This window comes from Macaca thibetana, chromosome 8, assembly GCF_024542745.1.
Source record: "Macaca thibetana thibetana isolate TM-01 chromosome 8, ASM2454274v1, whole genome shotgun sequence".
NCBI lineage: Eukaryota > Metazoa > Chordata > Mammalia > Primates > Cercopithecidae > Macaca > Macaca thibetana.
Window position 1 is genome coordinate 132,128,956 of NC_065585.1, and position 13,235 is coordinate 132,142,190.

Below are 13,235 nucleotides of genomic sequence, written 5' to 3' on the forward strand. Positions count from 1 at the left end.
AGCCTTAAAAAGGAAAGAAATTCTGACATATTCCACAACATGGATCAACTATGAGGACATTATGCTAAGTGCAATAAGCCAGACACAAAAGGATAAGATATTGTATGATTCTACCTAAATGAGGTGATTAAAGTAATCAAAATCATAGAGACAGGCAGTGGAATGGTGGTTGTCAGAATGAAGGGAGGGGAATGAGGAGTTACTGTTTAGTGGGTATTGAGTTTCTACTTTACCAGGTGAAAACAGTTATGTAGATGAATGGAGGTGATGGTTGAATAACATTATGAGTGTATTTAATACCATTAAACTATACACTTAAAAATGGTTAAGATGAATTAGTCAGGCATGAGGCGGGTGCCTGTAATCCCAGCTACTCCGGAGGCTGAGGCAGGGGAATTGCTTGAACCCGGGAGGCAGAGGTTGCAGTGAGCTGAGGTCATGCCACTGCACTCCAGCCTGGCGACAGAGGAAGAGTCTAAAAAATAATAAATAAATAAATAAATAAAATGGTTAAGATGGCAAATTTTGTTGTGTCTATTTTACCACACACACAAAAACAATTTAAATACGGTCTCCCTCTATTGCCTAGGCTAGAGTGTAGTGCTGCCATCACAACTCACTGCAGCCTTGACCTGCTGGGCTCTAGTGATCCTCCCACCTCAGCCTCCTAAGTATTATTGATAGGTTGAATAAAAGATACCAACTTTACACAGACATACTTGCTATTTTTAACACAGTTTCAGATTTAGGCCCCACAAACAGAGGAATTCTGATCAATTCTATTTCATATAATTTCCATCATGTACCACCACACCTGACTAATTTTTTTTTTTTTGTAGAGACAGGGTCTTTCTCTGTCACCCAGGCTGGTCTGGTCTTGAACTCCTGGGCTCAAGTTTCCTCCCACCTCAGCCTCCCATAGTGCTGGAACTATAGGTGTGAACCACTATGCCCAGCCCATAATTTTTTTAAAAAAGGTACTTTTCCAACTTCAAAGAACAAAACAGAACAAAATGTCAGTCTGTTCAGGCTGCCGTATCAGGCTAGGTGACTTAAACAGAATTTTATTTTCTCACAGTTCTGAGGACTAGAAGTTCCAGATTAAGGTCTGGCTGGGTCAGGTTCTGGTGAGGGCTCTCTTTCTGGCTTGCAGAAGGCCACCTTCTTGCTCTATGCTCACAGGGCTTTGTCTTGGTGTGTGCATGTTGAGAGAGTGAACTCTCTCCTCCTCCTCCTCTCAAAACGATTCTACCACATTAAGACCCCATCTTTTTTTTACCGCACTTACCCTTAATTACCTCCTAAAAGGCCTATCTCCAAACACAGTCATATTGGGGTTAGAGCTTCAACAAATGAATCTGGGGGGGACACGATTCAGTCCATAGCACATAACAAACCTGTAATTTTACAAGTCACTTAATTACCAAAGTTCTTCAGACCTCCTCAAAACACCCCTGTCATCAAAACAGTCTCATGAAAAGCCATAAGGTCTACTTATGAGGCAACAGCATCACTTGTAAGCACATATCCAATAAAATTGTGTCCATGTACTCACCAAAAGACACACGAAAGAATGTTCATAGCTCCAAATAGAAAGCAACCCAAAAATCCATTTCAGGCAGAATGGATAAACGGACTCCAAGATACCCACACAACAGAAGACAGCACACAGAGGTGAGAAGCAACAGCAGCATGGATCAACCTTACAAACAAAATAGAAGCAGCAGCACAGTAAAGTACATATTGTATTATTCTACTAGGTCAAGGTCACTATTAGCAAAATTACAGTCTAGGAGTCAGAAGAGTAGTTACCCTTGGGAGAGGGAAGTGATTACTTTCTAGCAATGCCCTACTATTCTAATTCTCCTCCCTCCCTCCCTCCCTCCCTCCCTTCCTTCCTTCCTTCCCTGACAGCCTCGCTGTGTCGCCCAGGCTGGAGTGCAGTGGCATGATCCCTGCTCACTGCAACCTCTGACTCCCAGGTTCAAGTGATTCTCCTGCCTCAGCCTCCCAAGCAGCTGGGATTACAGGTGCACGCCACCAAGCCCGGCTAATTATTTTGTATTTTTATGAAAATTCATCCAGATCCCGTGGTTTCTGCACTTTCTCTATGTATGTGAGACATCAATAAAATTTGCTTTAACGGAGCCTTGAATCCCTCAAGGTCTGGCATCTGATTCTAGGCATATCCAGCTTTCCTGGTCCTCCACATGTGTCCACTATGGGCTGCCTCTCATGTGCTTTTTGTAGAACTTGGGCAAGAGGTCACGGTGGGAGAAGAACGCAAGAGAACAGCTGCAAAATCCCTCAGGAGAAGAAGGCACCGAGTGAACTGGGACACAGAATGAAGCCAGAGAGGATGGCTGGCCTGGCGGGAGCACAGCACAAGGGAATTTTGGCAAAATGAGGGCAAAATTAAACAATATAGTGAAAGAATGGGGTTTAGGGGGAAGGATTTGCAAAACTGGATAAAAAGGACAGAGTGGAAAAGGCAAAACGTTATTTTGGCCCCATCAGTGCAGTATCGTATCTGCACATAATGTGAATTTAAGAGGGAAAAACCAGGTTCCCGAAGAGCGAATGCAAATCAGTGATCAGTGCCGGCTGGCTCTGTGCTCATTTGCATTTGAATGCTTGGAACATTTCCTGCAAGACGAGATGTGCAGAACATTCCGCTGCCGTCTCACCGAGCAGACAATGCTGATGTTTGTGCTGTCACCAGTGGGCTTGTTCGTTATAATATCAACTTCTTTTAAAATTAAGGGAAGGGAAATGAATATTTATTCTCTGTAGTCAGGCTGTGTGGCACTTCGTGGCTGAACCGACAGAACTCTATCCACCAGACCCCAGAATATTTTAGAGCCCAATCTATAGATATGATCAAGACACACAAAGCCCGGAGATGTCTGTTATACTCTTCACAAAAAAGAAAAGCAGGGAGGCCGGGCGCGGTGGCTCAGGCCTGTAATCCCAGCACTTTGGGAGGCCGAGACGGGCGGATCACGAGGTCAGGAGATCCAGACCTTCCTGGCTAACACGGTGAAACCCGGTCTCCATGAAAAAATACAAAAAAATTCGCCGGGCTAGGTGGCGGCGCCTGCAGTCCCAGCTACTCCGGAGGCTGAGGCAGGAGAATGGCGGGAACCCGGGAGGCGGAGCTTGCAGTGAGCCAAGATGGCGCCACTGCACTCCAGCCTGGGCGACAGAGCGAGACTCCGTCTCAAAAACAACAACAACAACAACAACAACAACAACAACAACAGCAGGGGTGGGCAGTGTTGGGGTCTGGGGTTTACCACCACTGCACTAGAGTCTAGGCAACAGACCGAGACTCCACCTCAAAAAAAAAAAAAAAAAAAAAAAAGCAGGGGTGGGTAGTGTCTGGGTCTGAGGTTTTACCTCTGAAAGCTACCTGGAGAAAGGGAAAACCTAGCAAAGCATCACCCCCAAGAGGCCCTGGAATTTTAGCACAACCTTTTCAAAACCAACTACTAACCACCAAGTGCTGTTTCATGAAATTTGCAGGTATCATATGTAATTCTCACAGCTGTTAGGACTTCAGTGATGTTATAAGGAAGCTGGGGCTCAGAGAAGCTACAGAACTTACCTAAGCACACACAGCCACCTCATGAGTGATTGAAGTGTTCGGCTCCATTTGACTCCTACGTTATGTTCTTTGCGTTCTGCCCTATAATCTCCGAGAATGACTGAAATTTTAAAGAGATCAGTAAGTTGAGAATGAGTCTACAGACAGCAGAATCTGGGAGAAAAGATTTTTCTTAAGGCAAGGAAGCAGATCAGGAGCAAGGTTTAGAATATTCTACGCAAAGTTCTCTCAGCTCTTGCTGCCTGGTAAGGAGGCTGAGAAGATCCAGGGAGAAATTTGGTGTTTTTTGCAGGATACCCTTTCTAGTTATAACTACCAAAGAGGGAGAGGCAGGCTTAAAGGATCCCTCCAGGAGCCCCCTACACACTCGGGTGCCCCAACAGCATGTGCTGTAGCAATTTCTTGGGATCAAACAAGAGGGCTTTTGAGCTAGGCTGGTAGGGGAGAAACCCTGGAGGAACATGCAGGTGACCAGAAGGCAGAGTCTGTGCTGTGTGTCACCCGCCTGAGATATTCACAAATCATAGAGGCTGTGGATGTCAGCGACAGATGTCAGCTTCTTGAAAAGGTGAAATATTTGAGGTATACTTTGGAATGTTCTAGATAATTAGAATGAGAGGTTTGTAGACAAGAGAAGAGTAGTAATCCAAGAGACAGTCAAAAAGAAATGAAGTCAAGCAGGCAGAGATGTAATTTGGTGCTCAAAGTTTGACAAGTAGGTTTAGGTGCCTGCAGGAGAGGGAAGACAGGAAACCACTAAACACCATGGAGAAATAGAGGCAGAGACACTGTGAAGGTGAAGTTTGAAAGTCATTCCAAAGGCCCCTTTCCAGGGCTTATAAGAGGTGCTAACAATGTATCCATATGATCATAGGAAGGGCAAAATTGGAGGGGGGATATTTTAATTGGAGGGGAGGTCAATGGCTTTTCATTACAACTTCCCTTCTGTCCTGCTTCCTCATCTAGCAGGTGGCTCTGCAATGGTCATGGGCTGGCTAAGGGGAATTTGAGTTGGGGATACATTTAGTCTGGGTTTAAGGGGAGATATATAAAACATGTATACATATATACATATACATATACACACACACATATATATAGTTTTTGTTTTGTTTTGTTTTTCTTTTTTTTTTTGACACGGAGTCTCGCTCTGTCGCCCAGGCTGGAGTGCAGTGTCTTGATCTCGGCTCACTGAAACCTCTGCCTCCCAGGTTCAAGTGATCCTTTTGCCTCAGCCCCCTGTGTAGCTGGGATTACAGGTACCCGCCACCACACCCAGCTTATTTTAGTATTTGTAGTAGAGACAGGGTTTCACCGTGTTGGCCAGATTGGTCTCCAACTCCTGACCTCAAGTGATCTGCCCACCTTGGCTTCCCAAAGTGCTGGGATTACAGGCATGAGCCACCACACCCAGCCTGCATATGACTTTTAATCACTTCCATGTGTAGTCATTTCAGTGGAGGAATACTTCCAGAAATATACCTAACACTGACTGTGCTGACTTACTTAGCATCATAACTTAAGATGCAAGGCCAGAAGTTGCATCAGAATATAAATGAATTCACCACAACTGGCAGGAAAGTATCTGGGTATTGGAGAAGAAATAAGCTTTGAGATGTTTGGAGCCAAGCTAGTCTAGGAAAGTTCTAATCATCACATGAGTAAAACTGAAGTAGAGAATGACTTGGTTCGCATCAACGCCTAGTCAAAATTGAAGCTCTCTCTTGTCAGGGAGATACTCGATAATGCAAGATATACAACTATAAACTCACCTTAAATATATTTTTTTAATTTTTTGATGGAAATTACATGAAATAGAATTCATCAGAATTCCTCTTTTTGTAGGGTCTAAATCTGAAACTGTATTAAAAATAGCAAGTATGTCTCTGTAAAGTTGGTATCTTTTATTCAACCTATCAATAATAAGAAACAAATTCCGATGATCTATGGTAGAGGAAGGATGAAATTATCTTCCTATTCTCTCTATAGAAAATGGTATTACAAAATTGCTGTCATACAAAGACACGATCAAAGAGTAGGCAGTCAGAAAATTAGGAAAAATGTATTATAAAGGCATGTCAGGAAATTAAAAAATAAAATAGTGTCATTTTATGGCTTCAGTTATATTTATAGTGTTAGCTTTTTAAAATTCATGACTGTGGTTTCTTTTCACATTCTAAGTACATACTCATTTTGCATCTAATTTTAAATTTATATTTTTCTTTTTTTTTTTTTTTTTGAGACGGAGTCTGGCTCAATCGCTCAGGCTGGAGTGCAGTGGTGTGATCTCGGCTCACTGCAAGCTCCACCTCCCGGGTTCACGCCATTCTCCTGCCTCAGCCTCCCAAGAAGCTGGGACTACAGGTGCCCGCCACCACGCCCGGCTAATTTTTTTGTACTTTTAGTAGAGACGGGGTTTTTTCTTAAAAGAAGGCCTGGTCGGGCGCGGTGGCTCAAGCTTGTAATCTCAGCACTTTGGGAGGCCAAGGCGGGCAGATCACGAGGTCAGGAGATCGAGATCATCCTGGCTAACACGGTGAAACCCTGTCTCTACTAAAAAAATACAAAAAAACTAGCAGGGCAAGGTGGCGGGCGCGTGTAGTCCGAGCTACTCGGGAGGCTGAGGCAGGAGAATGGCGGGAACCCGGGAGGCAGAGCTTGCAGTGAGCTGAGATCCAGCCACTGCACTCCAGCCTGGGAGACAGAGCGAGACTCCGTCTCAAAAAAAAAAAAAAAAAAAAAAGAAGGCCTGAAAAATTGAATAAGCTTCAAGTGCACATCACCCTGACTAAGGAGCATGAATCAGTGGAAAAGATCCTCCGATTCAGCTGGCAATGAGGGATCCTCTATCAACCCAGACTGGTGGCTCATGCCCTTGGATGGATGACTCATCAGTGGATGTGCTCAGGTGTAAGGTGTGGCAACAGACAGTTGAAGCTAATGACAACATCTGATAAGGTCTCCTCTGGCCTGTAATTTTTGGAAAGTGGGTGAAGTTTTTTTCGTTGGAAGCAGCAGGACTGCCCCAGAATCCCTGAAACAAAACCATGCCTGGCTTCCCAATAAAGGAAGTGGCACTTACTCAAGGAAGCAGAAGATGTATAAGTAAAATCTATCTCCTAAAATTCCAGACAAAGTGTGGCTCTAATCCCATGATGCACTGGGCTCTTCGATGGCCCGAAGGAGCTTTTGTTCTCAAAACTTTGAGATTTGTTTCTTCCAAATTTAATCACAGGCAGGCACACAGTGACCTCCATAATAGGGTACTCCAACCCATTACACCTTGGCTTTCCTGAGAGTTAGTGCTTGGAAGCGAATTCAAATTAATTATCTGGCTACATGATGGCAGGATTAACCTTTAAAGTGGTTGCAATGACCATGATTTACATAATCTATTTAACCATTTTTCAATAGAATTAATATTTAGAAGGCAAGTGGGGAGAAATAAATTACATCTTATGGCTTTTTGTGAACACCAGGCACAGCTCACAAAAGAATAAAATTAACATTATCTAAGGTATAGAACATATCAGGTGCCCAGAGCAGTAAATTAGATTACAGGGATAACAACCATTCCAGAGGTTTCTTGTAATATGAATTCATCTGGAAAGTAAATAAACAATGCCACACACAAGGAACAGGTCTCATCCATCATTCTCCTCATGGGATACAAACAGTGATACCCGGATCGGCTAGGACTGCATGCGATTTTGACAGGTGTGGGTAATGCACATTGAGACCATTTGTTTAAGGATCTGCCACGGCTATATCTAGAAGGAACAGGCTGAAAACAAGATTGTTTAGCTTGTTTAAACTTAATTTGAATCTGGGTGCATTTCTTATCTGATCATTTTCTTCATTTAGGTTCTATTATGGGGAGGACACGTGGGTTTTCTTCTGCTTCCTAAAGAGACAAAGCCCTAGCAACTGATCGACTGGAGTGGACAGTTATCTTGTCCCAGGGGAATCTGGTGCCTCAGAGCTGTCATTTGAGGATTCCAGGAGAGTTCTTGTGGATTTCAAGGGAGCTTTCTGAACCTAAAACTTTGGAAAATGTAGACTGCTCCAAGAGAATATGACTTGAGGAGCAGGAATGAAAAAACAGGAGCTGTGTCATTGTCAAAACTAATTCACATAAAAATTTAATTTTCAATTACATAAGAGTATTCACTGTGAATTTTGCAAACACGGGAAGGAAAAGGAGAGTTCCAAAAAGATACAGGAGCCCCACTTCTCTTGCTGAGAGGCAGAGTGAGGTATACAGCGGAATGATCAGGGACCTCAGAGTCCAGAAAACTGGGTTCCAGCCCTGGATGGCTCTGAGCAAACTCACACACCTCTTTGGGACTCCAAGGATCCTCTTCTGAAACATAAAGACCATATGGTACCTAGCTCATAGCCTAGTGGCTAAGTGTAAGTTTGCATTTCAGCCCTGCTAGCTGTATGACTCTGAACAAGCCATTTAGCCACCTTAGCCTTGGTTTCCTCATCTATGAAATGGAAAGTTTAGTTGGACCTATCTCATAGGACTATTAGGATGGTTACATGAAATGAATATGTAAAGCATTTAGCACAGTGCCTGACACATAGTAAGGATTTCATAAAAGTTGGCTTTTGTGAGATGTAATATAGCTATCTATCTAGCTTTATCATTTAATAATTCTAGTTTTATGACATGTAGGAAATCTCAGAGCTGAGAAATATTATAATTGATGAATATGTAAGCTCTGCCAATTCATGAAAACGTATATTCATCATAATATTAAGTAGAAGAATGAGGTTGGAAATAGCCGTATGCTGTGTAGACATGCCGAGTAAAAATAAGGAATAAGCAATGGAAGGAAATCATCATAAAAACCACTGAAACATTCTATTGTCCTTTTTTCTAAAGTTTGGGAGCTCTCTACAGATCTAATAAGAAACTGAAACTCTATGAAAAGTGGTTTTGCTTCTCTTTTTCTATGAAATTGTCCCAGATAAGTAGAGATTGCCATTTAGGGCTACGGTTAGGGCTGCAGGGCCCCCTTGCAAAACCATCCTGCCAAAATGATGGATCTTGCTGTTTTGTGGCTCATCTGGAGCTCCTCACAAAAAGCCTTTTAAAAGAGAAAGATGGTCCATCTTCTTCCAGTGAAGCTTGTAGAACACTTTTCCTCAGAAAATGTTCCTATTAGCTTTTCTCCAACTCGGCCCCAAGCATTTTAAGAAAAAAAAGGCCATAAAGGTAGCCTACTCAATAAATTAAATGGAAACACTCTTTGTCACACTTTGACTTTTCCCTGTTATTTCCCACATCTTAGTGGGGAGAGAAAATGTGTGTAACTCCACTGCCATTTAAATTGCACTGGGGAATGGGACATCATATGTGAAATCAGTGATAGGCACGGCTACCTTTTGACTGATACTTTAAATGCAGGCTCCCTGGTTTCTGGCTCCTAAGCCAGTGATCTTTCTACCCCACCAGAAGGCCTCTGGGTTACTGGAATAATTATCAGAGTATTCTAAAAATTATAAGAGCTCAATTACAGAGTGTTTTTCCTATGCCTGGCACTGTGCTGTACATGCTATACATGCTTGTATCATCCGATTCTCACAACAGCTCTCCAAGCCACGCAGTAATATTGTCTCTATTTTACAGACGAGGACATGGAGGCTCAGAAAATTTAAGCAAGATTAATTTAACCTCGTTCAAGGTTAAAATGTTGGTCCTCAGAGATAAAACTAGCATTGCCTTCTGCTTAAGATGGAGTTGCCTTCTGTCTGTTGATTGAGCTCTAATCCTCAACAGTGTTTTGCAAATCACGGTAATAGCTCCTGTCTTTTAGGAGTAAGGCTTCCTATTGCTCATGGCTTAGGAAGTTTCCCCAGGTAGGCGCCTCCATTCATCAATAGTTTGAGGGCCTGTTTTATGCCCAGCATTGAACTAAAACAAAAAAGCCTTTGTATTTCCAGCCTTGCCATTGTCTAAAAAGAATGCACTTGAGGAGAGTTAATAGACAGGTAAGGCTTTTAAAAAGTGAAAGCTGGCCAGGCGGGTGGCTCATGCTGGCCAGCACTGTGGGAGGCCGAGGCGATGGATCACAAGGTCAAGAGATCAAGACCATTCTGGCCAACACAGTGAAACTCCATCTTTACTAAAAACACAAAAATTAGCTGAGCGTGGTGGCTCGTGCCTGTAATCCCAGCTACTTGGGAGATTGAGGCAGGAGAATCACTTGAACCTGAGAGGCAGAGGTTGCAGTGAGCCGAGACTGGGCCACTGCACTCCAGCCTGGTGACAGAGTGAGGCTCGGTCTCACATAAATAAATAAATAAAAGCCTGGCCCAGTGCAGTGGCTCATGCCTTTCATCTCAGCACTTTGGTAGCCTGAGGCAGGAGGATCATTTGAGCCCAGGAGTTTGAGACCAGCCTGGGCAACACAGGGAGACCCAGTCCTTAAAAAAAATTTAAAAATTAGCTGGACATGGTGGTATGCACCTATAGTCCTAGCTACCCAGGAGGCTGAGGTGGAAGGATCTGCTTAAGCCTGGGGAGATAGAGGCTTCAGTGATCCTGTCACTGTACTCCAGCCTGGGCAACAGAGCGAGACTCTGTCTCAAAAAAAAAAAAAAAAATTAAGGCCAGTTAGGGACTTAAAAAATTAGCTAAGAGCCTCCTTAAAAAGTAGGCTACAAGGCAAAAATTTCTAAACAGAGAGTGAGAGTGTGCGTCTCTGCGTGTGTGTGTGTATGCGTGTGCGTGGTTTGTGTCTGCATGCGGAAAGTTGAAATGTTGCCCGTTGATTCCACACAATGCCATCAGAAAAGATGAGCAACATCGAAGCAGAAGAGACTATAGCTATTTATTCCCCAAAAAAGAGCTCTTGAAGAGATTCATTGGCACGACATTAGCAATCTTCTAAAACATTTATACATGAATTCTTGAAGACAAGAAAAGGACAGATCAATCAGGTACACAGCATTTGAAACCATCACATTATTCAGTTTGGCAATAAGTCATCGTCTGTTAATACAGAGCCCCTCACTTCCTCTCCACTTGGCTTCCTCATCTTCCACCTACAAGTATGAAAATGCTGCTGGGGCCCAGCCAAATCAAGCTGCTCCGCGGGTGCCCCTCAGAGCCAATGTGTGGAAATGAAACTGACAAAGCCCACCAAAAATCAACCTATTCGTCCTTTAAAGAGATGGCTCCATCTCTTCCTGTATACGGATGCCGCACCCCTCCCAGAAGGGCCAGAACTTGGGGTTTTTTTCTCTTTTCAACAGTTTATTCTCCTGTTGTTGGTCACAGAACAGAACATAATTAACAAATTGGAGGAGACGTCCTTTTGTTCCTCTGTGTCAGTAATAGATGTTTCTTTCAGATCAGGGAGCCAGAGGGGGGAAATGAATGCTCCAATTAAGCATGAGGGAAGAATAAATTTAGTCTCATGCAACCTTAAAACAAGCTACCCAGCACCCCAGAGTTGAGTCTCTGCCAGATTCTTCAGGAATATTCCTGACCCTAAGATTAGCTCTGTTGGTGCAAGAAAAGAGTTTCTTGTCTGTATAAAAAATGACTTGTGCACATAAATCTGGGATGCATGGGTTCTCAGGCTAACCATTTTGTTCCCCACACCACTGGGGGAGGCAATAGAGAGTTTGGCCATATAATCCTGAATTCTGAAGACATGCATACCTCAATTCACGACCTCCATTTTTTGTGGACTTCAAGATTTACTGTGATTCAGGGAGAGAGAATAGAGGTATCAAGTTGAGAATTACTGACTTATGTGATAAAATGTAGATCTTTGGGGACTGTTGTCAAGGTTTGACAGAAGGTTCTCACAACAGTTATTTAAAGGCTTTTTTTTTTTTTTTTCTTTTTTGAGATGGAGTCTCACTCTTTCGCCCAGGCTGGAGTGCAGTGGCCCAATCTAGGCTCACTGCAACCTCTGCCTCCCGGGTTCAAGTGATTCTCCTGCCTCAGCCTCCCAAATAGCTGGGATTACAGGCGCCCACCACAATGCCTGGCTAATTTTTATTTTTTTTAAGTAGAGACGGGGTTTCACCATCTTGGCCAGGCTGGTCTTGAACTCCTGACCTCGTGATCCACCCGCCTTGGCCTCCCAAAGTGCTGGGATTACAGGCATGAGCCACCGCACCCAGCCAGAGGCTTTCTTAATTATTTGAGATGTGACATAGGAAATTCACCAAGTTCCTCTGAAATTTTGTTTCTTCTTTTGTTAAATGGAAATAATATCTTTTGCTTATTACATAAGGACAATCCACTAGAACAGGAGTTACTTGTATGTAAGCATATTTGTCCCATAAGATTTTATCGCAAACCTTTGAGTAGTGCCTGGCACAGAGAAAATCCTGAAAAATACCATTTTTGAGAGAATAAGTAAATGAGGGTATAATTACATCAGTGAATTGGCAGTCATAAAATATGAAAATTTCATGAATTTCTCTTTACTCGTTGTAAACACACTCTTTTCCAGATGCAATAAATGATCAGGGTTTTCTTTTGGCATGGTTCAAAGTTTATAAAGTATCTCAACCTTTGATTTGGGGCTTTTATTTTTATTTATTTATTTATTTTTTTTTTTGAGACGGAGTCTCGCTCTGTCGCCCAGGCTGGAGTGCAGCGGCACGATCTCGGCTCACTGCAAGCTCCGCCTCCTGGGTTCACACCATTCTCCTGCCTCAGCCTCCTAAGTAGCTGGGACTACAGGTGCCCGCCACCAGGCCCGGCTAATTTTTTGTATTTTTAGTAGAGACGGGGTTTCACCGTGTTAGCCAGGATGGTCTCGATCTCCTGACCTCATGATCTGCCCACCTCGGCCTCCCAAAGTGCTGGGATTACAGGCATGAGCCATCGCGCCTGGCCTGATTTGGGGCTTTTAAAATTACCTGTTTTTTAAATTCTGTTTTATCTTTGGCAAGCCAATGCTATTACAAGCATGGCTTTTCCTCTGAAGACTGAGTGACTCATCCAATAGTCTTCACCTGAGCTCTGTCTAATCTCCTTCTCGGTCCTCAGGGAGCTGGAGATAGTTTCATTTGGCTTTGTGGCAGCTCAGTGGGAGACTTATGAAGTCATTCCCCCCTCGCCATAACACCTTCAGCCCTTCCCTGAGCTGCACTGCTAGAAATCAATTACCCTCCAAATATTAACGGGAAATGGTGCTTTTAATAGAAAACATTAATGACATTCGAGGTCCCAGTCTCAGCTGTAATTTTCCCAGACGTTAGGCAGCAGGGGATCTTTGGGGCTAGTTGAGTTCCACCAAGTAGACTGAGTCTTCACGTTTGGTACGTGCCAGCTTGACTCATGCTCCTTGTCACAACCCTAGGGGAGCTGTCAGTCACCAACTGATACTGACAATGGCTCGGTGGGTAAATGAAATTGAGGCATGTTGTATCTGACATGCTCAGGAGAGACAGACATGAATACATCATAGTCACTGAGTAGTCCAAGGCAGCCCATCATAAGGTGGGGCCATCGGAACAGGTTCAAGTTGCGAGGACTGAGAGAGGGCCAGAGTGTTCAGGGAAGGTTTTATGGAGTAAGTGGGATTTGAATTTGGAGTTGAGGAAAGAGGGTCAGGTGCACTGGCTCACACCTGTAATCCCAGCACTTTGG

The 13,235-nt window shown here is 43.5% G+C and overlaps 1 long non-coding RNA gene across 4 annotated transcripts in view; it reads left to right on the forward strand.

The window, feature by feature from the left end:
• The window catches only part of LOC126961466 (uncharacterized), a 151,928-nt gene that overhangs the window by 75,513 nt on the left and 63,180 nt on the right, over nt 1-13,235 (forward strand). Inside the window, exon 6 of one of the 4 annotated variants that reach the window (XR_007728312.1) lies at nt 1,915-2,890. The exons of the other annotated variants lie outside the window; for them this stretch is intronic. This is a non-coding gene — a long non-coding RNA (uncharacterized LOC126961466). Of the gene's footprint in view, nt 1-1,914; nt 2,891-13,235 lie in introns of those variants that run through there. 4 annotated transcript variants of the gene reach the window in all.